The sequence below is a fragment of the Schistocerca americana genome, chromosome 5 (genome assembly GCF_021461395.2).
Source record: "Schistocerca americana isolate TAMUIC-IGC-003095 chromosome 5, iqSchAmer2.1, whole genome shotgun sequence".
Taxonomy (NCBI): Eukaryota; Metazoa; Arthropoda; class Insecta; order Orthoptera; family Acrididae; genus Schistocerca; species Schistocerca americana.
Window position 1 is genome coordinate 447054200 of NC_060123.1, and position 26326 is coordinate 447080525.

The following is a 26326-nucleotide window of genomic DNA, read 5'->3' on the forward strand; positions in this document are numbered from 1 at the left end:
TACAATTACGAACAAATCAAATGGGAAAGAACACGTAGAAAATGTTGTGGGGAAGGCTAACCAAAGGCTGCGTTTTATTGGCAGGACACTTAGAAAATATAACAGACCTACTAAGGAGACTGGCTACACTACGCTTGTCCGTCCTCTTTTAGAATACTGCTGCGCGGTGTGGGGTCCTTACCAGATAGGACGACGGAGTACATCGAAAAAGTTCAAAGAAAGGCAGCACGTTTTGTATTATCGCGAAATATGGGAGAGAGTGTCACAGAAATGATACAGGATTTGGGCTGGAAATCATTAAAAGAAAGGGGTTTTTCGTTGAGACGGAATCTTGTCACGAAATTCCAGTCAGCAACTTTTTCCTCCGAATGCGAAAATATTTTTTTGACACCGACCTACATAGGGGGGAACAATCACCACGATAAAATAGGGGAAATCATAGCTCGTACGGAAATATATAGGCGTTCATACTTTCCGCGCGCTATGCGAGATTGGAATAATAGAGAATCGTGGAGATGGTTCGATGAACCCTCTGCCAGGCACTTAAATGTGATTTGCAGAGTATCCATGTAATTGTAGATGTACTATATCATGTGATACGTTAGTGTTCAGTGACAGTAACTGACACACACGGCATTCCTATGGACATATGTTGTTTCAAAGTTAAGTATTTCATATTGTTCAAGCTATAACAACGTGATCTAATATGCTGTATGTGTGGTAGTATCAACTCGGCCTCCTCCAAAGTAAATCAAAGATCGCACCACTGGCCGATGCGTGTTTTTCCATCCGGTACAACTGTTTCTTCAGACAATCTAGAGTGGTTAATACGCTAAACTGAAGGGAAGAATGATTCTTCGGATCGAAAGACTGAAGTGGGATTTAGTATCCAGCCTCGTGTCTACACGCTTCACAAAGACCAGCAAAATATCGTAATGGTACGTGGAAGACAAATTCAGTCCGCGATTTGTAGCAGTTATCAACTGTGAAAATTTCAGCTTGACATTTTAGTACCAAATTACGTTGCAGACAAGCGACGCGTGTAGATCATCACAGTAATCACAGTAACATAAGCCTTCTCAACAAACTATCAGACTGCGACGCCGCCTTCGACATCAGTGTCAAACGCACGCTGTGGAGAAGAGCGCATTAGTAAGAGTTTGAAAAGCTAACTACAGCCTGCTCGACGACGGGGCTGCGCGCTGATTGACTACCACCCCAGAAGCGTGAGACAATGCTTCTGCAACACTCACAGAGAGAACACTTCAAAGGTAGTGACTGTCTTTAATCGATACTGGTAGAGAATCATCTTTGCATTCAAGCTGCAATAACTAATTCGTAAACTAATAAAAATATAGAGAAAGGAAAACAGGGCTTTGAAAGAGGCGATTTTTCAGCCAACTTTCACCGTGTTACATCTTAAAATAGAATACGAAAGGGCAAATGATTCTGGCACATTATGTATTCTCTACCACACGTTATATAGTGCCTTGCGGAGTATAAATGTAGATGTAGACTTTACAGTTGATCAGTAGCATTTTTAACACTCCTCAGCTGCTGTGGTTGTAGTTCCTGAAGTCCTAAGGAAGGCTTTGATTTGCTTATATTGGCTGGGCGAAATAAAAGTGGCCCAGAAAATACACGGGCAGTCACTTGAGAACGAAACAGATGGAAGAAAGTAAGTAAATGTTTATTATTTCAAAAGGAATAGTCATAACTGTTAACACATTTATCCCACTGTGAGACAAGATGGTGAATGACCTCATGGAAAAATGTCTGCATATAGACCAACATGCTGCCCAGGTTGCTTCTACTACGCTGTAGAAATTTTGCTCAGAAGCTCTTACATTCCTGCATACAGTCTCGACCTCTCTCAATGCGGTTTCCATATCTTTGCTACCATGAAGAGAGACATTGGTGGCTATCGGTTTGCTTCGGACGAAGAGGTGTGCGCTTGGGTTGCTGTACGCAACAGCAATCGTTTTCCCATGAAGGCACTGACCGTCTTGTCTCACAGTGGGATAGATGAATGAACAGTTAAGACGATTACTTTTTAAATGATAAATAGATTAATTACTTTTTTCATCTGTCTCGTTTTCATTTCACTACCTATTCAAGCTAATTGAAAAAAAAGGATTGCGATGTACACATACACATATGGTGGTAGTATGATGTACACGGGGTGTAAAAGGGCAGTGCATTGGCAGAGCTGTCATTTGTACTCAGGTGATTCATGTGAAAAGGTTTCCGACGTGGCTGTGGCAGCACGACGTGAATTAACTGACTCTGAACGCAGAATGGTACTTCGGGCTAGACGCATGGGAAATCTTTAGGGAATTCAGTGTTCCGAGATCACCAGTGTCAAAAGTGTGCCGAGAATACTAAATTTCAGACATTACCTTTCACTACGGATAACGCAGCGGCCGACGATCTTCACTTATCGACTTAGAGCAGCGGCGTTTGCGTAGAGTTGTCACTGCTAGCGGACAAGCAACACGTCTACATCTACATCTACATCCATACTCCGCAAGTCACCTGACTGTGTGTGGCGGAGGGTACCTTGAGTACCTCTATCGGTTCTCCCTTCTATTCCAGTCTCGTATTGTTCCTGGAAAGAAGGATTGTCGGTATGCCTCTGTGTGGGCTCTAATCTCTCTGATTTTATCCTCATGGTCTCTTCGCGAGATATACGTATGAGGGAGCAATATACTGCTTGACTCCTCGGTGAAGGTATGTTCTCGAAACTTCAACAAAAGCCCGTACCGAGCTACTGAGCGTCTCTCCTGCAGAGTCTTCCACTGGAGTTTATCTACCATCTCCATAACGCTTTCGCGATTACTAAATGATCCTGTAACGAAGCGCGATGCTCTCCGTTGGATCTTCTCTATCTCTTCTATCAACCCTATCTGGTACGGATCCCACACTGGTGAACAGTATTCAAGCAGTGGGTGACCAAGTGTACTGTAACCTAATTCCTTGGTTCTCGGATTGCATTTTCTCAGGATTCTTCCAATGAATCTCATCCTGGCATCTGCTTTACCGACGATCAACTTTATATGATCATTCCATTTTAAAATCACTCCTAATGCGTACTCCCAGATAATTTATGGAATTAACTGCTTCCAGTTGCTGACCTGCTATATTGTAGCTAAATGATAAGAGATTTTTCTTTCTATGTATTCGCAGCACATTACACTTTTCTACATTGAGATTCAATTGCCATTCCCTGCACCATGCGTCAATTCGCTGCAGATCCTCCTGGATTTCAGTACAATTTTCCATTGTTACAACCTCTCGATATACCACAGCATCATCCGCAAAAAGCCTCAGTGAACTTCCGATGTTATCCACAAGGTCATTTATGTATATTGTGAATAGCAACGGTCCTACGACACTCCCCTGCGGCACACCTGAAATCACTCTTACTTCGGAAGACTTCTCTCCACTGAGAATGACATGCTGCTTTCTGTTATCTAGGAACTCTTCAATCCAATCACACAATTGGTCTGATAGTCCATATGCTCTTACTTTGTTCATTAAACGACTGTGGGGAACTGTATCGAACACCTTGCGGAAGTCAAGAAACACGGCATCTAACTGGGAACCCGTGTCTGTGGCCCTCTAGTCTCGTGGACGAATAGCGCGAGCTGGGTTACACACGATCGTCTTTTTCGAATCCCATGCTGATTCCTACAGAGTAGATTTCTAGTCTCCAGAAAATTCATCATCTCGAACTTAATACGTGTTCCAAAATTCTACAACTGATCGACGTACAGTGTGGAATAACCGCAGAAATCAATGTGGGACGTACGCCGAACGTATCGCTGGGACAGTACGGAGAAATCTGGCGTTAATGTGGTATGACAGCAGACGACTGACGCGAGTGCCTTTGCTAACAGCACATCGCCTGCAGAGCCTGTCCAGGGTTCGTGGCCATATCCGATGGACCCTAGACGATTGGAAAACCGTGGCCTGGTCACATGAGTCCGGATTTCTATTGGTAAGAGCTGATGGTAGGGTCCGAGTTGGGCGGAGACCCCACAAAGCCGTGGACCCAAGTCGTCAACAAGGCATTGTGCAACCTGGTGGTGGCTCCATAATAGTGTGGGCCGTGTTTACATGAAATATTCTGGCTCCTCTGCTCCATCTGAACCCGTAACTGACTGGATATGTTTATGTTCGGCTACTTGGAGACCATTTGCAGCCATTCATGGACTTCATTTTCCTAAACACCGGTGGAATTTTTATGGGCAACAATACGTCATACCACCGGGCGACCGTTGTTTGCGATTAGTTTGAAGAAAATTCCGGATAATTCGAGCGAATGGTTTGGCCTCCCAGATCGCCCGACATTAATCCCATCGAACATTCATGGAACCTAATAGAAACGTCAGTTCGTGCACAACATCCTGCACCGGCAACACTTTCGCAATTATGGACGGCTATAGAGGCAACATGGCTCATATTTCTGCATGGGACCCAACAACTTGTCGAGTCCTTGCCACGTCGAGTTGCAGCACTACGCCAGGCAAATTGAGGTCCGACACGATAGTAGGAGGTATACCATGACGTTTTGACCTCAGTGTAAAGCTGACTCGGAAAATATTTCATACACCTTAATTTAGGCAACGCAAATTACATCGCCCATTCCCAGGACGAATGATGTAAGTTGGATTGTCTGTCTTTAGGCGCATGAAATATTTTGCGGGCCAGTTTTACTTTACTCACCCAGCACAACTTGATATTTGTTGGTTCCGTTTTGTTATGGGCTGTTACGAAATGAATGGGAGCGAAATTATAAACCAGGTGCTTGCATCTACCCTTTTTCTTTCAAAAGGCCACAATGTGGTGATTCATCACCAACATCATGTGTCCTCTCACTCCATATGATACTATAGAGAGGTTTGGAGCTTAACCCGAGAGTGTAATGTATAGCCTGGTGATCGATAACTGCGTAAAGAGTGGCAGTTCTCTCTCAATATGTTAAATGTGAGCCAGTTGCAGAATACGGAGGTCGTACTCGAGATTATCCGATTGAAGATTAATGGCGAACTTTTATAACACGCTATATCAGACAGATGTTTAGATACAATACTAACGAGCAGCATGAAACAGTAAAAATATTGTAAAAGGAGTAGTAGAGAAGGCTACTAGTAGATTTTGATTAGTTCGGATGGTTCTGGGAAAGAGCAATGTATCTGTGAAGGAAATTGCATATCAGACTCTAATGCGGGAAACTGGAATGACGCTACAGAGTTCTTGCGAAGCAGGTGTGGCACAGTTTCAGGATATAGTTCACACGAAAATGTAATACAAAAGCTCGAAGAACTTCAGTGGATATCTCTGGAAGAAAGACGAAGCAGTTCGAAGGAAACCGTCCTGAATAAATGTAGGGAACCTGTACCCGAGGAAGACTGCGACCATTGACCTACCACAATCGCATTTGTTGAGTAGGCGTACTAAGAACAAAATCATGAGGAATGTAGAGAGGCATATATAAAGTAATTTTACTTACTCAAAATGGTGATGCTAAGGGTTTTTCTTACAGAGTAACTGAATTATTTTTTATGTCATACCTCCGTATTCCCCTGTATCTGTATTGGAATGAAAGAAAAAAATGTTGACAGCATGCGCTGCGTCTCTTATTTGGAAAGAAACTTCTCCCATTCACTCACGATACTTTTTGTTGACAGCAGTAATGCCCACTTTACTCTTTGCCATTAAGCTTGCAGTCAGTGCTGTTTGGTTGTGTGTAGAGTTGTTTAAGCGGCAGTTCTACGTTAAAAGCGATACACTGCAGCATGTATAGGTTTCCTGACGACGGGTTGATTGATACGCACATCATGTATGTGGTCACTGAATGCAATGGAAGAATGTCACAATGACGCTAAGCTGAGTTGCCCGTCCGCCACGCGCAGTGTTTTGGCCTGGGCAGTATGTATGTATATGTATGTGTAGATATTGTGACACGATTCCTCTTTTTGAGTGCCAAAGATGATGGTGAAAACCAACTTCTTACAGCTCAGCCTTCACAATACCGTCGCGCAACCAAAAACTTTCACTCTGTTAATGTTTCACAGTTCTTATCGTCGAGAGATACCCAGTAACATTTATTAACATGAGTTTTGAGCTGTGAACGCAGACCTTTTTTAAATGCCGGCAATGCATTAATGATGAATCATCTTATAAGTTAGGCGGAGAGAAACTTATTAGTGGTGTATCTGCAGAAGATAAGGATAAACACAGCACGTAATCTCCTGCGCAATACAAAAGCTTCTCTTAAGATTGTGTGACACTCGCATTGCAGTTACGATAACCTTGGAGATAAACCCAAGCAACAAACAGGAGCGTGTGACATACAGATGCGTAATAAGTGACTGTAGCGCTTGCATCACGTAATATTTACCAAACAGAATGAGTATAGCGTTCGTTGTAGCTTCCCCTATGACATAGTAAAATTAGAACGTACACTGCCTGACAAAAGAAGTTAAGCTCTTACAAGACATGCTCAGATGTCAATGTAACTTTGTCCATGTTCACGCAGGCACGACTTTTTTTTTTCATGAGATTAGAGTTGCAATTCTCTGTGATACCCACACCAACAGCGACTCGCAGTGCACACAGGACTCCGCAATATTCACTTTTACGGAAAGAATGTTACCTTACACGATTACTTGCGTGGCTATATCAATGCCTTTCTCAACTTACAGTCTTCCAATACAATATTTGAACTTTTTAAATCGTTTCCTGTGTGATGATTTCAACTGCCCGATCAGTGCACGCTTCAATTTCTGTGTCTGCAACGAGAGTTAACCTACTCGCATTAATCCATAAATCAATCGTTTTAAATACCAGCGCAGAGACTGCTTTAAAAGCATTTTCACGCATGCTTATAGTATCATATCATAGTTTGGTAGCCGAATACACAAATGAGAGATACAGAAATATCTCTTGGTATTAAAAAACATTTGGAACTACTCAAAGCCAGCCACTGTGGCCGATCGGATTCTAGGCGCTTCAGTCCGGAACCACCCGGGTGTTACTGTCTCAGGTTCGATTCCTGCCTCGGGCATGGATTTGTGTGATGTCCTTAGGTTAGTTAGGTTTAAGTAGTTCTAAGTCTAGGGGACTGATGACCTCAGATGTTAAGTCCCGTAGTGCTTAGAGCCATTTGAATCATTTGAACTACTCAAACCGAAAAAGGCACCAGGAAATGACAGAGTTGCCATTAAGTTTTACGTGCGAAATTACTTCTTTTACACCTCATATTTATTGAGACTCCGTCGCATCGAGTATTCCGTTTGACTGGAAAAGATGGCAGGACTCTCCTGTTTACAAATAGCGTAAGAGAACGGATGTAAAAAATTACAGATAATTATCATTAACGTCCTACTTTTGCTGGCTTTCAGGGCGAATTGAAGCTCGAACGTCAGGAAAATAGCATCATCTCACAGGACCAACACATGTGGGAAAAAAACTTATGTGCATGCAATTTGCTTTGCTGATACGCAAAATCTTGAAAACTGTGAATGGGTCGATCACGTCTTGCTACATTTCCGAAAGATTTTCGAAACTGTAGTATATCGTCGACACGTAATCAAGATAATACCGTACAGAGTATCTTCACAGATGTGGAACTGTATCGGCGAATTTATGATTAATAGAAGCCATCACGTTGTGCTGGACAGTGAATGTTCAATAGAAACGAGAGTAACGCCAGGTGTGCCCAAGGAGGCGTTATAGGAACAGTAATATTCTCAATATACACTCTAAGAGGGGAAAATGGATCACGAAAGAACTATCCGAATAGGATAGGAATCGCTAGATATGATGTACAAGTGCAGACACAAATGATTACAGTTTCATAAACAATGGATGATTTCTCCAAGCGACAGAGCTTCATCAACTGACCAAGCTGATAACGCATTGCTACACCTCTGGCACTTGTGCAAGGAGTTATTCAGTTTGCAACTGATAGAGTTGTTGAATGTCCTCCTGAGGGATATAGTGTCAAATTCCGTGCAGTTGGCTCGTTGTATCGTCAAAATCTCGAGTTGGCTGGATGGCTCTGCCCATAATTCTCCACATGTTCTCAATTGGGGAGACATCCGGCGAGCTTGCTGGCAAAGGTAGCGTTTCGCAAGCGCGAAAACAAGCAGTAGACACTCTCGCCTTGAGCGGGCGGGCATTACCTTGCTGAAATGTGAGCCCAGGACGACTTGCCATTGCCACGACGGGCAACAAAACGGGGCGTAGAATGTCGTCGACGTTCCGCTGTGCTGTAAAGGTGCCGCAATTGACAATCGATGACGTCCTGATATTCCACCGCTGTCCAGGCCGTCTCCAGACACATCTTCGCAGGTAATTGGAGCCTAATTCGAAGCGGGACTCATCACTGAAGACAATTATACTCCAGTCAATGAGATGCCCTCGACAGCGGTGGGATTCCAACCTATCGCCCGCCATAGGCCCTGACAACCAGGAGTCATGGTCTGGGACGCCATTTGTTTTCATACTAGGACTCCTTTAGTTGTCATCGGCGGCAACATTACAGCACAGTAGTACGTGCCGACATTCTAAAACCCGTTTTGTTGCCCTTCATGGCAAGCCATCCTAGGTTTACATTTCAGCAAGGCTATGAGTGTCCGCACACGGCCAGAGTTTATACAGCTTTTTGTTATGCTAGCCGAAGCCTACCTTGGCCAGCAAGGTCGCCGGATCTCTCCCCAACTGAGAACGTTTGGAGTATTATGGGCAGGGGCCTCAACCAGCTCTCGGAATTTTGACGATGTGACGCGGCACTTAGAAATTGGCAATATATCCCTCAAGAAGCTATCTAAAGATTACATCAATCAGTACCAAGCCAAATAACTGCTCGTATAAAGGCCAGAGGTAGACTAATGCATTACTTACTTGCTCAATTGGCGAAGCTCTCGCTGTGGCGCTTCAGTCCGGAACCACGCTGCTGCTACGGTTGCAGGTTCGAATTCTGCCTCGGGCATGGATGTGTGTGATGTCCTTAGGTTAGTTAGGTTTAAGTAGTTCTAAGTTCTAGGGGACTGATGACCTAAGATGTTAAGTCCCATAGCGCTCAGAGCTATTTGAACCATTTTGGTGAAGCTCTTTGTCTTGAATAAATTATACAATTACTATGAGATTGCAATTATTTGGTTGTTCGTGCATGTACATCACATCTACCCATCACCATCCCATTCGGATAACTCCTTCGTGGTGCGCCGTTCCTTTGTCTTAGAGCGTGATTACACGATTTATCAGAAGACACCAGCAGCACTAACCGATTGTTCCTTGGCGAGGTTGTCGTCAAGAAAATTTGTAGTCGCCGAATTATCGCAAGGAAATGCAGAAAAACTTGGAAAATATTGACAAAGATGTAATGAATGGAAGCTCTCATTAAATGAGGATAAGTGCAAGATGAGGCCAATAAAAAAAAAAGAACCTGATAGTATTCAATTGAAACATTAGTGGTAGTTCTCTCAGTCCATAAACACATTAAAAAATTTGAGTTTCCAGTAGAAACTGCAATAATAAATGGAAAGAACCCATTAAATCAGTATTAGGGCAGGGAAAAGGACACTTCCTCTATTTTCTGTTTTTTGGATGTGCTGGGGAAGTACAGAAAACTGTATAGAAAACTGCATTCAAGGAACTACTGAGAGCAACTCTTTGATAATGTTTCTGTGTTTGGTGTCATTATTGAATAAGATTGGCAACAGATATCGGATGAATTCAGAGATATGTTGTCGGTAAAGTCCATATGAAGTTATAAAACTGATCCTCGAGATCTTAAATGGTAATTTTTGAGACAGTGGCGAGACTATTCTCGCAAATATCTCTTGAATAAACCTGAAGAAATAAATTTTGTTGAAAACTGTGTGGAAGTTAACTTCCTCCAGCGTGTATCTCGCTCAGAGATCATGGGAATAATTGAGGGGGATCATGCGGTGCACCGAGTGATACAAGCAAACTTCCTTTTTCAGTGGGCGAATGGAAAAGTACTCTCTGCTATGCACTACGCAATGTCTCGCGAATGTGGAGGTAGACTCAAATCCAGTTCTGTCCTGGCTGTGAGATCCTTCGATAATATCAATATCGTATCTTGGAAGCCGGACACCCCACTAACCACTATTTATATTTCCAAGGAACGTCATGTAGGATAAAGTTTATAAAAAGTGTTACTAGACTCATACTTACCACCACTACACTTATGAACCGTGAACATCAGGAATTCGGTAAAACATCAAATCTCCGATATAGCTGCGGCCGGAAAAAGATCCTGCAAGAACGGGACTAACGACGACAGAAAAGAATCGTTCAACGTGACAGAAGTGCAACTCTTCCGCAAACTGCTGCACATTTCGATGCTGGCCCATCAAAAAGTGTCAGCGTGCGAACCATTCAACGAAACATCGATATGGGCTTTCGGAGCCGAATGCCCCCTCGTGTACCCTTGATGACTGCACGACACAAAGCCATACACCTCTCCTCGACCCCTCAACACCACCATTGGACTGCTGATAACTACAAACATATTGCCTGGTTGTACGAGTCTCGTTTCAAATTGTATCGAGCGGATGGACGTGCAAGCATATAGAGACAACCTCATGAACCGATGGACGCTACTCGTTACCAGTGCACTGCTGAAACTGGTTCAAATGGTTCAAATGGCTCTGAGCACTACGGGACTTAACTGCTGAGATCATCAGTCCCCTAAAACTTAGAACTACTTAAACCTAACTAACCTAAGGACGTCACACACATCCATGCCCGTGGCAGGATTCGAACCTGCGACCGCAGCGGTCGCGTGGTTCCAGACTGTAGCGCCTAGAACCGCTAGGCCACCCCAGCCGGCGCTGAAACTGGTGGAGGCCCTCTAATGATGTGGAGCGTGTGCACTTGGAGTGATATGGGACTCCTGATAGGTCTAGACACGACTCGGACAGATGACACGTACGTAAGCATCCTGTCTGATCACTTGCATCCATTCATGTCCATTGTGCACTCAGATGGACTTGTGCAATTCCAGCAGGACGAAGCGACACCCCAAACGTGCATAATTGCTATAGAGTGGCTCCAGGAACACTCTACTCAGTTGAAACAGTTCCGCTGGCCACCAAACTCCCCAGACACGAACATTATTGAGCGTATTTGGGATGCCTTGCAATGTGCTGTTCAGAAGAGATCTCCACCCCCTCGTACTCTTACGGATTTATGGACAGTCCTGAAGGATTTATGGAGTCAATCCCCTCCAGCATTATTTCAGACATTTGTCGAGTCCATACCACGTCGTGTTGCTGCGCTTCTGCGTGATTTCGTAGGCCCTATAAGATATTAGGCAGGTGTACCAACTTCTTTGGCTCTTCAGTGTAGAATTTAGCGCTTCTTCATCGGAGTGTACCAAACTCCCCATTGCAGCCTTCAACCTTACTTATTCGGATAGCTCGAGGTTAGTGTATCACACTATCTGTCAAAAAAAAAAACGCTGATGATGGGGTAGTTTGTGGGAGAGGATGAAGTGGAGAAAGGAAACGAGTACGGGAATTGAAACGCGGTGTCTTCCTAGCTGTCTGCAACGGTAAGGATTTGACCGTGGAACTTAGTCACTCGTTTGCAATACAACTGAGCTATAGATTAGGTTCTAGACTAGTCATAATATACGGATGACTCCCCAAAGGTGCCACTGCCTGATTTTTGAAGGGCAGTATATTGTGAGTACACCAATTGTAAGATTATCTAATGAAATTGTAATGCTCTGTCTATGACTGGAAGAACTGATCTGTTGAGTGGAATCCACAGTTTACGTAGTTTATAATATGGATTAAGAGTAAACCAAAGAAAGACTAATGTATCGGAGAGTAGAGGAAATGTTGTTTGGGAAAAAGCGAATATCAAAGCTGATGACGATATAGCAGACGAAGAGAAAGAGTTCTGCTACCTTGAAAGCCACAAATGCATGCTGGACGGAGCAAGAAGGACATAAAAAGTGGACTAGCACGGCAGAGAGAGCAACATTTTCCAAACGATTTCTGTTTGTATCAAACATAGGCATTAATGTGACAAGGGTATTTCTGGGAAACAACATTGCGCGGAAGTGAATCTAGACAGAGGAGTAAATGGAAAAGAAGAAACCAAATCGTTTGAGATATGGTGCTATAAAAGAACAGTAAAATTAAATGAACTGATAACCTAAAAAAGATGATTCTCTACATACTCGGCGAGGAAAGAAATACATGGCAAATATTGACTAGAAAGAGGAACAGGATAATACGAGACGTGTTGAGATATCTGGGGACAACTTCTGTAGTATTAGAGTGAGCTGTTAAGCCCAAAAATAGAAAGGAAAGACAGAGAGTAGAAATACTGAGTAGACAACTGAGATAATGTTTAGTATAAGTGATACTCTGAGAGGGAGAGGTATCCAGAGGAGAGGAATCGTGCCAGAATGCATCAAACACACGGAACATGATGATACGCTTCCTCATCTCCACCGTCCAAAAATATCGCAATGCCTGAAAAATAAAATAGGAGTAAATGACATTCGGGAGGTAGGGGAAATTATCAAATTAAAAGACCTCAATTTCTAATGCTATTTTACTCTGATACGTGTCAGAAAATATATACGCCCCCAGTATGTGTTGCGGGTGCACTTTATTTAAATCTCATAAAATGTGTGTACTAGAGGAAGTGTGGCTTCCTGAAGACTACTGAATCAGCAGCATGTGTAAGCAAATTAATAGTAATGTTTTAACGACTGTGTGTAATTTTCTTGTATGAAGTATTTGAAACTATGTAAAGACTAAAATATTTTATTGACCTTAAAACATTGGAATCGTCAATTTGACTATTATGCCATGAGAAAGAATTTGTATTTGTCAGTGGTTATATGGTTCAAAAACCGAAGGTCAAGAAAATAAATCAAAAAGAAAAACTTCTGTTAGCTTAAAGCGACATTTCGAGAACAAAGCCCTATTTACTTTAAAGTACTTCCTACATACTGCCAGGATTGTATTTGGATTAAGCAAACAGACTAAATAAGGCTGTTTACAGTCGTACATAAAAGACAATACCTCAATATCCAGTACACAGCAAGAGTCATAGTCTTGCATCTCTACCAGGGACTCTGAAGTCAGAGATTGACCAGTCAGCTCCTAGGCTGTTGGCAAGCGACCTCGAGTAGCCATGGAACAACAGGTCGATGGACAGCAAAATATCCAATTATATCACACACTTTCGAATACAACACCAGGGTTCTCATCATCAGTGCATTATCCATTAAAACTGCATGACCAGGAAGGGTAGCAAACAGCGAAACTTTACTTATTGTGTTTATACAATACTGTTACAAATGATTCATTCATTTTCGAAGTTCGACATTTTGCAACGTATTACATATACAAGTACGACTGACGCTTGAATAGAATCCCAAACTTACAGAGTTTGCATTGTGCCCACCAGTTGGCGTTACGTGTGCAGTGCCTTGTCAAAACGGCGACACAGCAAGAAAATAGAAGACAGTGACGGGTATCTCTTACCTTGATATGTTGCTGTTGTTGTTTCCGCCACTGACTGATGATTAGGAGAGTTTCATCTTCCGACAAGAAAGGACGCACCTTATTGGACCACCAACGATCGTCGCTGCCTACATGATGAGCTCCCACATGATGTGGCTCTTTTCCCTTACCCCTTCCCTCCCCCTCCCCCAGTTCTGACTTAATACCTCGTGACTTTTCGTTTGTGGGTATATTAAACACCGTATTTATGTACCCCCACTATAACGAACACTCAACTAGCTTAGATAACGCATCAGTGCTGCTGTGACGTTGCTACAGAAGGTAAGGAACGAACTTGACTACCGGCAGGATGTATGTCTTGTGACCAGAGAGGCAGTCATAGAACATTTTTAGACTGCAAAATACAAATTTGTGCGTTTACGGTTTTATTCAAGCATCAATCGTATTTGTACATGTAATATTTTGGAAAATACTGAGCTTTGAAAGCGAATGAATCATTCATAGTAGCAACCTATAGCACGAAGAATACATGTTTAAGTCTGTAGGTTGTTTGGAGGTACAATCTAAGATGGGGGACAACCACTTGCCTTAACCCATCAGAAATATAATGCCTGCTGTCCAAATTACCACCTAAGTGCCCGCATCCCGTGGTCGTGCGGTAGCGTTCTCGCTTCCCACGCCCGGGTTCCCGGGTTCGATTCCCGGCGGGGTCAGGGATTTTCTCTGCCTCGTGATGGCTGGGTGTTGTGTGCTGTCCTTAGGTTAGTTAGGTTTAAGTAGTTCTAAGTTCTAGGGGACTGATGACCATAGATGTTAAGTCCCATAGTGCTCAGAGCCATTTGAACCATTTTTGAACCACCTAAGTGAACCAGAGGTGATAGTGTTGTTTACCCAATGGCACCCCGCATAACCATGTCAAAAGCCTGGACCCATATGACGATGACGAATGCAGACTGTTAATGTCCCTTCTCCACGGGCGTTCTTACATTGATACGTTCCTTGTGATATATGAATCAGTGGACACAGCTGAAAAGACGACGTGGTGCCATTCCTGTGTCAAGAGTTGATGTTGGGCGCACCTCCGGCAGCGCGCCTCTCTCCGCTGCCGCGGCAAGGGAAGCTGCAACAATTGTCACTGTGCTGACAATCCGTGATGATGCAGACGTCGTCGTACTGTTCGTGTGGACACTTATCTTGCTGCAAATAGCCCATTTCCTGACTAAATGTACGTGGTGTTCGTGTACGATCTCCATAGTCGAGACAACAATATGTGTTTCCTCTCGGGCGCTAGTCACGTGAGGTCGTTGAGATCCTGCATGGCGTTGAATGCGCCCCCCCCGAACTCCGATTCCATATTAGCATGAAAGTAGTGGGATCCCAACGTAGCAGCTGTCGAAACAAGACAATTGTTGGTAGATGTTTCTTCTTCCTGCACGAGGCGCAACATGATCTTCTGACAAACAAATGACATTCATATGCGATCTCTGAATAAGAACCTTTCCGTACGGATGCAGATGGCGGAAATCCTACCTATTTTGTACGGTAGCGTATAAATGCTAACAAAACCAAGCTTGCAGTATACAGGGTGTTCCAAAATGACCATTACAACTTTGGTTACGTATATTTCAGAAACGGGGTAGGTAGAAACGTGCAGCTTCCGACCACTGCCCAGCAGATGTCATAGTCTGTGGAATAGTTGATACAGATCAGGCCGTGCGGTTAAAGGCGCTGCAGCCTGGAACCGCAAGACCGCTACGGTCGCAGGTTCGAATCCTGCCTCGGGCATGGATGTTTGTGATGTCCTTAGGTTAGTTAGGTTTAACTAGTTCTAAGTTCTAGGGGACTAATGACCTCAGCAGTTGAGTCCCATAGTGCTCAGAGCCATTTGAACCATTTGATACAGATCAGATGTAACACCCAGGTCCAGTGGAATTCCCGGACACGTTACGAAAGCACACCACCATCAAGTCCGACCATCAGACAGTGGTACACGATGTTCAAGGAACCTGGAAGTGTCATGAACGGGGTGAGTTCTGGGCGTCTGAGCATGAGTGATGATAACCGTGTTAGGTATTTTTTTCTTTGGGGCTTTGTGAAGAGTGCTGTCTACTAGATTGCAGTGTGGGACCTGTATGAACTGCGAGCTCGTATCAGAGCAACAATTGCACACGTTAATGAGGACATACTAGGACGGACATGGGAGCAACTTTAATACCGCTTACGTATCCTGCGTGCTGCAGATGACGTTCACATTGAACTCTGTTAATCGGCTACTAAAACGTGATGTGTGAGTGAATATTTTGCCGCAAATCGCAACTTTACACCTATCCGCATTTCTGAAGTACTTTATACATGATCAAGATTGCGAAGATCATTCTGGAACACCCTGTACTTGTTGCCAATCTGACATTTGCTGCGTCTGCCGTGACAGTGTCGCAGTTTTAATGGTTAACAGCCTCGCTTTGATTTCCCAGCTGTGCAGTGTTCTCCGCTCCCTATGCTGCGGTTTTCTTTTGTTCTTTTCCGGGCAGATTTTTGTTTTCACGTGTGGAGCTGGGCTCATATTGCAGCGAGTTCGTATCACATTCCGTGCTGGTGCCTATCTGTGGAGCCGCCTTCCCCTCCGTTGGCCGTGTCGCGCTTTGGTGGGCTCCCGGTGAACGAACTGAGAAGCAGCGGCCTTCTCTCGCTGGCAGCTGACAAACGGAAGTTACAGGGAGGCCCGCAACCACACTCTGCGTAGAGAGTTAGCTGATCGTTCCCAAGTGAAAGAGCTGAGAAATTAGATCAAAACTGTCATCTTTTGTTTAAAGGTTAAGAATTCTCATCTGCCTGTCATGCACAGAACTGTTATTCATATTACCCACACGTATTCCAGCACATTTGTGACATCGTCAGTCGGTACCTTTATTCAGATCTGTAAAGTAAAAACATGTTTTAAGGGGTAGAACAGGGTGACGCTCAATTCTACAGCCGATATTCGCGATTCTTTTTCAATAAAATACCAAACAAATCACAAAACTGACTTTAGACCTTTATTGTACACGCTTACGATTAGGTATTTTTTTAAAATAAAAAACTTGTACACATAGGATACTACGAGAAATCGACGAAAGGCCTTCGGCGAGTGCGAGGGCAGTTGGTGGGAGCTCTTGAAAGCCTCAATTTTCAACCTAGGAGAAAATTTCAAAAACAGCTTATAAACTGACGATATTGTATATCGCACTACCTAGGAATATTCAAAAAATTGTTTTTAACAAAATGGCGGCACTCCTAAATAAAAGTCAATTTTTTCCACAAAAAATTAGTTATAAAAATGCATAAATATCGAAATTAACTTATATCGCAAAAATACTACGTACTACAGTACAAAAAAAAAAAAACGCCGACTCACAAGTTACAAAAAGCTATAATGTAATTGCGTGTATGAGTTATAGCTCCTGCCAACTTGAAAAATGTTGTTTTGAAAAATAAGCGTTTAAAGTTTCAGTTTCTACTTATTTAATATTTAAATCGAACAAACCTTTAATCGGCAATGGCAGCACCGTACAGTTGGCCTTTTTTGCCGTGATCGAAACGACGAAATTATATCAATTAAATGGCTTCCGTTTGTCAATCGAAGCGTTTATTGCACGACTGAGATTAGCTTTCGAACCTTTTATATCCCTATAAATACGTTTGTTGGTCATTTTCAAACACTTGCGATATACTTCGTATAAAAAACAAGCGAAATGCCAAGTTAAGCAGAGATGAGCCAAGGATGTGCTTTCAGACTATTTACCATAAACGAATCGTGTTACGAAGGGAAATCTCTTCCAGAGTAGTACTTTAATTGATACTAATATCCTCAGTAATACTGTCCGAAACTAACAGGCGGCTGTTCCGTCGGTAACTATTATAGTATTATATCGCTTGCATTCGAGCGCTCGGGTACGCCAGATACCGTCACAATAAATCGCGGTTTTAACTGATTTTTAACATTTATAACACACTTCATATAAATTAACCTTAAAAATAGGCTCTCTAAGGAACATTTCAAACCAGTAAAAAATTAGGCAAAAAAAAATTCTGCCCTCGTCTATCCCTTTAAATAATAATTACTGGAAAGGAAATGAAGCCTAAACATATTTCATGTTTGTTACGATTATTTCCGCATTGTCTTGAATGTTGGATTCTGCAGAACTTTCCTTGCATTATTACATAGCTTGCTAGTGCAACGGCGTGATGTTATTGTTACATTGGTTTACTAATTATCAAATCGTTTTATACATTGAATATAGTCACGAAATATTTTCGCACAACAAAATTATGTTAAAGGATAGAATAATCTTCTAATTCGCTAGCCAACCTCACAATAACATCATTTCGTTGCAGGTGGCAAGCTATGTAATAATATAAAGAAAAAAAATGGTTCAAATGGCTCTGAGAACTATGGGACTTGTCCCCTAGACTTAGAACTACTTAAACCTAACTAACCTAAGGACATCACACACATCCATGCCCGAGGAGCAGCGTGGGTCCGGACGGAAGCGCCTAGAACCGTTCGGCCACAACGGCCGGCCAATATGAAAAAAGTCCCACAGAATTTGACACTCTAGAAAATAAGGTAATAATGACCAAAGACAAAATGCTTTAGTCGTAATTTTCGTTCCGATAGTTATTACTTAAAACATGGTTTTATTTTGCAGATCTGTATTAAGGTATCCACTGACGATGGCACAAATTTGCCGGAGCATTGTTAGGACACATAAAAAATAGTTATCTGGTTAATAGCCGCACTTCAATTCCCACAATTGAAACTAAAAAGTATGCAGAATTGAAGGACTTGTTCCATCACTTCATAAACAACGGCATTCCATAATAGTTCATGCCTCCCCCCACCCATACCCGCAAAATTCTTCAGCATTTAATGCTATACGCCAAAAACCATTTTACGTTGTGTGACGAAGGGTACCTCAGCAATCACTCCCTTTACCTGTTCCGCGTGTGAGTCATGTGCAGGATGCAACTGTTTGTAAGCTTCCGTATGAGATCAGATTTTTCTGATTTACTGTTGCGGTTGCCTCTTGAGATGTATGTGAGTGCCAGTAATAAGTTTTTTGTCTCTTATTGGCATGTTTCCATTCAAAATTCGAACACTAAACCTCTCCAACATTCCTGCACAACGTCTTTCTTGGAATATCTGCCACTGGAGTACCATAAGCATTTCCATCATGCTGTGCTGCACAGTAAATGATCCAGTGACAGAACGCACTGCTCTTCTTTGGATCTCCTGCACTATTCCCACAACCCCAGACTGATGAGCAAGAATCAATAACTGGTCGAACGAGATTTATGTGAGCTACTTTTTTCGAGGGCGGGTAGAATTTCCTTTGGGTTTTTTCAATGCATCCCTCACTCCAGTATCTACTTTTCCCATTACTAGTGCAATCAAACAATAATGGACATTTTCAATTAGCTATGCACCATAGCCTCCACACATTTACTTTCACCCATAATTGTCAGTCGTGCACCAGTCGCCGAATACTTTCTGGACCTCACTACAGCTTTCTGGGGTTGCAGTTAGCTATACAGGGGTTTCACAAGTCCTGTTACAGACTTCTAGGGGCTTTACAGAGGACTTGCTGGATCAAATTTTAATGAGGAACCCGTGTCTAGAAATGTACCGTCTGGATCTAAAATAAGTTTGAAAATCATTTCACTTTCAAATCTCTCAGTTCACTGTACACACACAGTGGAGACAATGATATCTGACCTGTATGCTCTACAAGAGTCAATGGCATGGGCAATATTTCGAGTATACGCTGTCAGATTCTCTTGCAAGTGACAAAAGATATTCTCTTCAAAGTCGAGAATGTGCCACATCCATGTAGCACTGCAATCAAGCCTCCTAGTTTTGAATAGACCAGTTTCTGACAGTGATTGTAGTCTGACGAAAACTGTATGTGATGTCACAATTATCGTGCCGTGTGCACGCTACGTCTTAGATAAATGGAAATGAGCGTTTGGCGTCATTGGCCGGGAGGCCCCTTGCGGGGCAGGTCCGGCTGCCTTGGTGCAGGTCTTATTACATTCGACACCACATTGGGTGACCTGTGCGCCGGATAGGGATAAAATAGTGAAGACAACACAACACCCAATCCTTGAGTGGAGAAAATCTCCGAACCAGCCGAGAATCAAACCCGGGCCAGTAGGACGGCAATCCGTCACGCTGACCACTTTTTTATTCTTTTTTTTTTTATCGTTGTGTTTGGGCGTTGCGGACGTCATATGACATCCGTTCAAGTTCGTTTGTTGATCCTTCCACTCAGTTTTTTATAACAGAGGCCAACCAGGTCTGTGAGCGAACACGCTGAGCTACCGTGCCGGCTACGACTCAGCTATCGGGACGGACTACGTCTTAGGTGTTCTAGTATCGATCGTATCTGCCCTGTGTTCGTCTCTGGCCTGTTGCTAGGAAACGAGAGGACGCCATGGTCGCGAGAGGCGGAAGTGGATGTACGGCCGTGCTCGGCTAGCAGTGGCGGATTGAATCGCTGGCAGTGGTGGGCAGTTGGAGGTCCGTGTTTACCACGAACGTGTTAGCGCTCTATTGGACCGAATATAGATGGCGGGCAGCAGCCTGAACTGTGGAGCTTTGTTGGGGCCATCACACCGGTTGGAGTTTAACTGTTAGCTACTGCCGCGCGGAGTGGTCGCGCTGTTTAGGGCACCATGCCACGGATTGCGCGGGCCCCTCCCGCCGGAGGTTCGATTCCTCCCTCGGGCATGTGTGTGTGTTGTTCTTAGAGTAAGTTAGTTTAAGTAGTGTGCAAGTCTAGGGACCGATGACCTTATCAGTTTGGTCCCTTCGGAATTCAACATTTGTTAGCTACTCGGCCGTCGAAGGAAGTGAGCCTGCTAGAAGAACTATTGCTTGCCCATATTATGGACTATATGGTTCAAAAATTCAAATGTGTGTGAAATCTTATGAGACTTAACTGCTAAGGTTATTAGTCCCTTACCTTACACACTACTTAACCTAAATTATCCTAGGGACAAACACACACACCCATGCCCGAGGGAGGACTCGAACCTCCACCGGGACCAGCCAAAATGCGACTATATGGTGAGGGCTTTTTGGTCTGAGCAGTAATTTTTTCTCAAACTATGGTGCAAATGGCTCTGAGCACTATGGGACTAAACGTCTGTGGTCATCAGTCCCCTAGAACTTAGAACTACTTAAACCTAACTAACCTAAGGACATCACACACATCCATGCGCGAGGCAGGATTCGAACCTGCGACCGTAGCAGTCGCGCGGTTCCGGACTGAGCGCCTAGAACCGCTAGACCACCGCAGCCGGCTTTCTCAAACTATGTGTGAATCACTGCATCCTGGTTATTTTTTAGCCTGCCCGATATTTGTATGCCGGCCGGAGTGGCCGAGCGGTTCTAGGCGCTACAGTCTGGAACCGCGCGACCGCTACGGCCGCAGGTTCGAGTCCTGCCTCGGGCATGGATGTGTGTTCTGTCCTTAGGTTATTTAGGTTTAAGTAGTTCTAAGTTCTAGGGGACTGATGACCTCAGAAGTTAAGTTCTATAGTGCTCAGAGCCATTTGAACCAACCTAACTAACCTAAGGACATCACACACATCCATGTCCGAGGCAGGATTCGAACCTGCGACCGTAGCAGTCGCGCGGTTCCGGACTGAGCGCCTAGAACCGCTAGACCACCGCGGCCGGCTTTCTCAAACTATGTGTGAATCACTGCATCCTGGTTATTTTTGAGCCTGCCCGATATTTGTATGCCGGCCGGAGTGGCCGAGCGGTTCTAGGCGCTACAGTCTGAAACCGTGCGACCGCTACGGCCGCAGGTTCGAATCCTGCCTCGGGCATGGATGTGTGTTCTGTCCTTAGGTTATTTAGGTTTAAGTAGTTCTAAGTTCTGGGGGACTGATGACCTCAGAAGTAAGGGGGACTGTTGACCTCAGAAGTTAAGTCCCATAGTGCTCAGAGACCCCACACTTTCAGAATTGCTACAGAGTGGCTCCAGGAATATTCTTCTGAGTTTAAACACTTCCGCTGCCCACCAAACTCCCCAGATACGAACATTATTGAGCTTCCAGAATGAGATTTTCACTCTGCAGCGGAGTGTGCGCTGATATGAAACTTCCTGGCAGATTAAAACTGTGTGCCCGACCGAGACTCGAACTCGGTCCCGAGTTCGAGTCTCGGTCGGGCACACAGTTTTAATTTGCCAGGAAGTTTCATTATTGAGCTTATCTGCGATGCCTTGCATTGTGCTGTTCAGAAGAGATCTCCACCCCCTCGTACTCTTTCAGATTTATGGACAACCCTGCAAGATTCATAGTGTCATTTCCCTCCAGCACTACTTCAGATAGTAGTCGAGTCCGTGTCACGTCGTGTTTCGGCACGTCTGCGTGCTCAGGAAGTGGTGTGTGTTTGGGTGGGGGGGTGGGGGGGGGGGGCGGGCTACACGATAGTAGGCAGGTGTACCAGTTTCTTTGGCTCTTCAGTGTATTAAAATAGAGCTGAAGGTACTTACTATTAAGGTTAACTGCAAATTACCTGCTTAACATATTATTAATGTCTTGTATTTCATAAAACAGTGTTTGTTCTGTGTTCGCCAACCTTTAATTCAATGATATTTTTGGCATTTTATTAGAATAGTGTTAGCACTTACGAGGAAGCCCTTGAGTGCGAGGTCGCAAGTTTAATCATTAGTAAGGCTCATTTAAAATTGTGTTAACAATTGTGACAGGAAAAGTATTAGCTGATAATGACCCACAGTGTGCATCAGGAAGGCGATTAAAAATGAGTGTCTGGCAGGTGCAGAGATCAATTTTCTATGGGATGTGTGTATTACACTTCACAAAATGGACATCATCGACATTCAAGAAATCTTCAAAACAAACCATTAACTTGCACCATGAACACCGAATGGAAAATGGCGCTCCATAATGACCACAAAGGTTCGCACCATCAAGATCAAAGGCGAACTGCTTGGGAGATGCAAACCGTACAGGACTTTCAGCTGGGTATACACTCTTAAAGAATGCATATAGAATCATATTGGTGTAACGAGGTGATCAGAATGATGAATTACGACGGCATTTAACCGAATGCGAAACAGTCTGTCGTAGAGCTTGTAGTGAAACTGGCTACCCTTTAAGGCATAGCTGCAGATAGCACTATCGTATATTTTATAGGCACGGAGAAAACAAACAGCCAGAGGCTGAATTCGTCCAGTGGTTGCAGGTGATACGAGCTGCAATGTCACATACTTTTCAAGGACTATGATTTTTATACGCAGACCAGGAATCAAGCAAAGCACTTATTCAGCTATTGGCCAAAAGCTGTGCTCAAACTATAGTAGTTGTTCTTGACACGTATTTTCCCACTCTAGCTTGTTGTGACATAAATATTTCCGCCGGCCGCTGTGGTCGAGCGCTTCTAGGTGCTTCAGTCCTGAACCACGCGGCTGCTACGGTCGCAGGTTATAATCTTGCCTCGGGCATGGATGTGTGTGATATTCTTAGGATCCCATAGTGGTTAGAGCCATTTGAACCATTTTAAATACTCCCCTCCGATCGTGCAAGATCACGCACGCGATAAAGAATCGTAAGGGGCTGAGCATCTCCAACTTCTCGCATCACAATAAATAATTTTTTGGCAGTTTATCATTCAGATTACCAGTCGGCGTTGTTGTTGTTGTTGTGGTCTTCAGTCCTGAGACTGGTTTGATGCAGCTCTCCATGCTACTCTATCCTGTGCAAGCTTCTTCATCTCCCAGTACCTACTGCAACCTACATCCTTCTGAATCTGTTTAGTGTATTCATCTCTTGGTCTCCCTCTACGATTTTTACCCTCCACACTGCCCTCCAATACCAAATTGGTGACCCCTTGATGCCTCAGAACATGTCCTACCAACCGATCCCTTCTTCTAGTCAAATTGTGCCACAAACTTCTCTTCTCCCTAATCCTATTCAATACCTCCTCATTAGTTATATGATCTACCCATCTAATCTTCAGCATTCTTCTGTAGCACCACATTTCGAAAGCTTCTATTCTCTTCTTGTCCACACTAGTTATCGTCCATGTTTCACTTCCATACATGGCTACACTCCATGCAAACACTTTCAGAAACGAGTTCCTGACACTTAAATCAATACTCGATGTTAACAAATTTCTTTTCTTCAGAAACGCTTTCCTTGCCATTGCCAATCTACATTTTATATCCTCTCTACTTCGACCATCATCAGTTATTTTGCTCCCCAAACAGCCAAACTCCTTTACTACGTTAAGTGTCTCATTTCCTAATCTAATTCCCTCAGCGTCACCCGACTTAATTCGACTACGTTCCATTATCCTCGTTTTGCTTTTGTTGATGTTCATCTTATATCCTCCTTTCATGACACTATCTATTCCGTTCAACTGCTCCTCCAAGTCCTTTGCTGTCTCTGACAGAATTACAATGTCATCGGCGAACCTCAAAGTTTTTATTTCTTCCCCATGGATTTTAATACCTACTCCGAATTTTTATTCAGCGTAATTACACGACTTCGTTAAGGTTTTGATGTTAGTTGATCGTATCTTGATACTACTCTCTTGACACCTCTGATTTCCGGGGTTCATTTCGTATGCATTTCCTCTCAAATTCCGACTGGTCAGAGTTCAAATCAAATTCCTTACTGCACGGTGGGATAGGTTTGTTTAATTCATCTGTAAAGTTTAGGGTTGATTCCGTAGTTTGCTGTGCGTCGTAAAGTTGACACTTTGTTTGTAATTTCGCTATCTTACGTCTCCAATTCTGTAGCGGTGTCTGAGGTCCCCGGGTTCGATTCCCGGCCGGGCTGGGGATTTTCTCTGCCCGAGGACTGGGTGTTTGTGTTGTCCTCATCATTTCATCATCATCATCATTCGTGACAGTGGCTGGATTGGACTGTGTAAAAAAATTGGACTGTGTAAAAATTGAGACTTTGTACGGGCGCTGATGACCGCGCAGTTGAGCGCCCCACAAACCAAACATAATCGTCAATTGTTTGAAGTTATGCAGCCATCCACTGCTTCCCTTGAAATCACTGTAATCTGTGTCCCGCGAAATTTGATGTGCGTAACATAGTAAGTCATCACGCACATCCTGTAAATTGTATGGAGAATCCTGAAAATGCGCAAACACTAGTTTTTGAATCGAGTGCGCCTTGTCTTCACTTACATATCCGTAGCTTTTCTTATTTGGAATCTGTTCATAATTGTTTTTTCACTGCGCTGTAGATGATCTTCCATTTGCGTAATCATGTCTAGTACCCGCTCCTTTGACAATGATAGTCCTTTACTAAGTTTCACTGGAGACGGAATTTGAGGCCCCTGTGCGACAAGGATGATGAACTACATGGCTCCACAACTGTATAAACATCACTTTCACTTGTTAAGTACGCGTCGTCATCATTGTACTCCTCATGTACACTGTCCGCACAGTCGAACGTATACGATACCGCACATCTCACTGACTCATCTTGCAGAAGCGCTAATATTTTATATGTCACTTCTTTCGCACTCTGCGAAATTCCTTGGGTTCCTTTCTGACGAAATGACAACATTGGCAACTGTTGCTGTATATATAATGCAACATTCGCTTTGTTTATACACTCCTGGAAATGGAAAAAAGAACACATTGACACCGGTGTGTCAGACCCACCATACTTGCTCCGGACACTGCGAGAGGGCTGTACAAGCAATGATCACACGCACGGCACAGCGGACACACCAGGAACCGCGGTGTTGGCCGTCGAATGGCGCTAGCTGCGCAGCATTTGTGCACCGCCGCCGTCAGTGTCAGCCAGTTTGCCGTGGCATACGGAGCTCCATCGCAGTCTTTAACACTGGTAGCATGCCGCGACAGCGTGGACGTGAACCGTATGTGCAGTTGACGGACTTTGAGCGAGGGCGTATAGTGGGCATGCGGGAGGCCGGGTGGACGTACCGCCGAATTGCTCAACACGTGGGGCGTGAGGTCTCCACAGTACATCGATGTTGTCGCCAGTGGTCGGCGGACGGTGCACGTGCCAGTCGACCTGGGACCGGACCGCAGCGACGCACGGATGCACGCCAAGACCGTAGGATCCTACGCAGTGCCGTAGGGGACCGCACCGCCACTTCCCAGCAAATTAGGGACACTGTTGCTCCTGGGGTATCGGCTAGGACCATTCGCAACCGTCTCCATGAAGCTGGGCTACGGTCCCGCACACCGTTAGGCCGTCTTCCGCTCACGCCCCAACATCGTGCAGCCCGCCTCCAGTGGTGTCGCGACAGGCGTGAATGGAGGGACGAATGGAGACGTGTCGTCTTCAGCGATGAGAGTCGCTTCTGCCTTGGTGCCAATGATGGTCGTATGCGTGTTTGGCGCCGCGCAGGTGAGCGCCACAATCAGGACTGCATACGACCGAGGCACGCAGGGCCAACACCCGGCATCATGGTGTGGGGAGCGATCTCCTACACTGGCCGTACACCACTGGTGATCGTCGAGGGGACACTGAATAGTGCACGGTACATCCAAACCGTCATCGAACCCATCGTTCTACCATTCCTAGACCGGCAAGGGAACTTGCTGTTCCAACAGGACAATGCACGTCCGCATGTATCCCGTGCCACCCAACGTGCTCTAGAAGGTGTAAGTCAACTACCCTGGCCAGCAAGATCTCCGGATCTGTCCCCCATTGAGCATGTTTGGGACTGGATGAAGCGTCGTCTCACGCGGTCTGCACGTCCAGCACGAACGCTGGTCCAACTGAGGCGC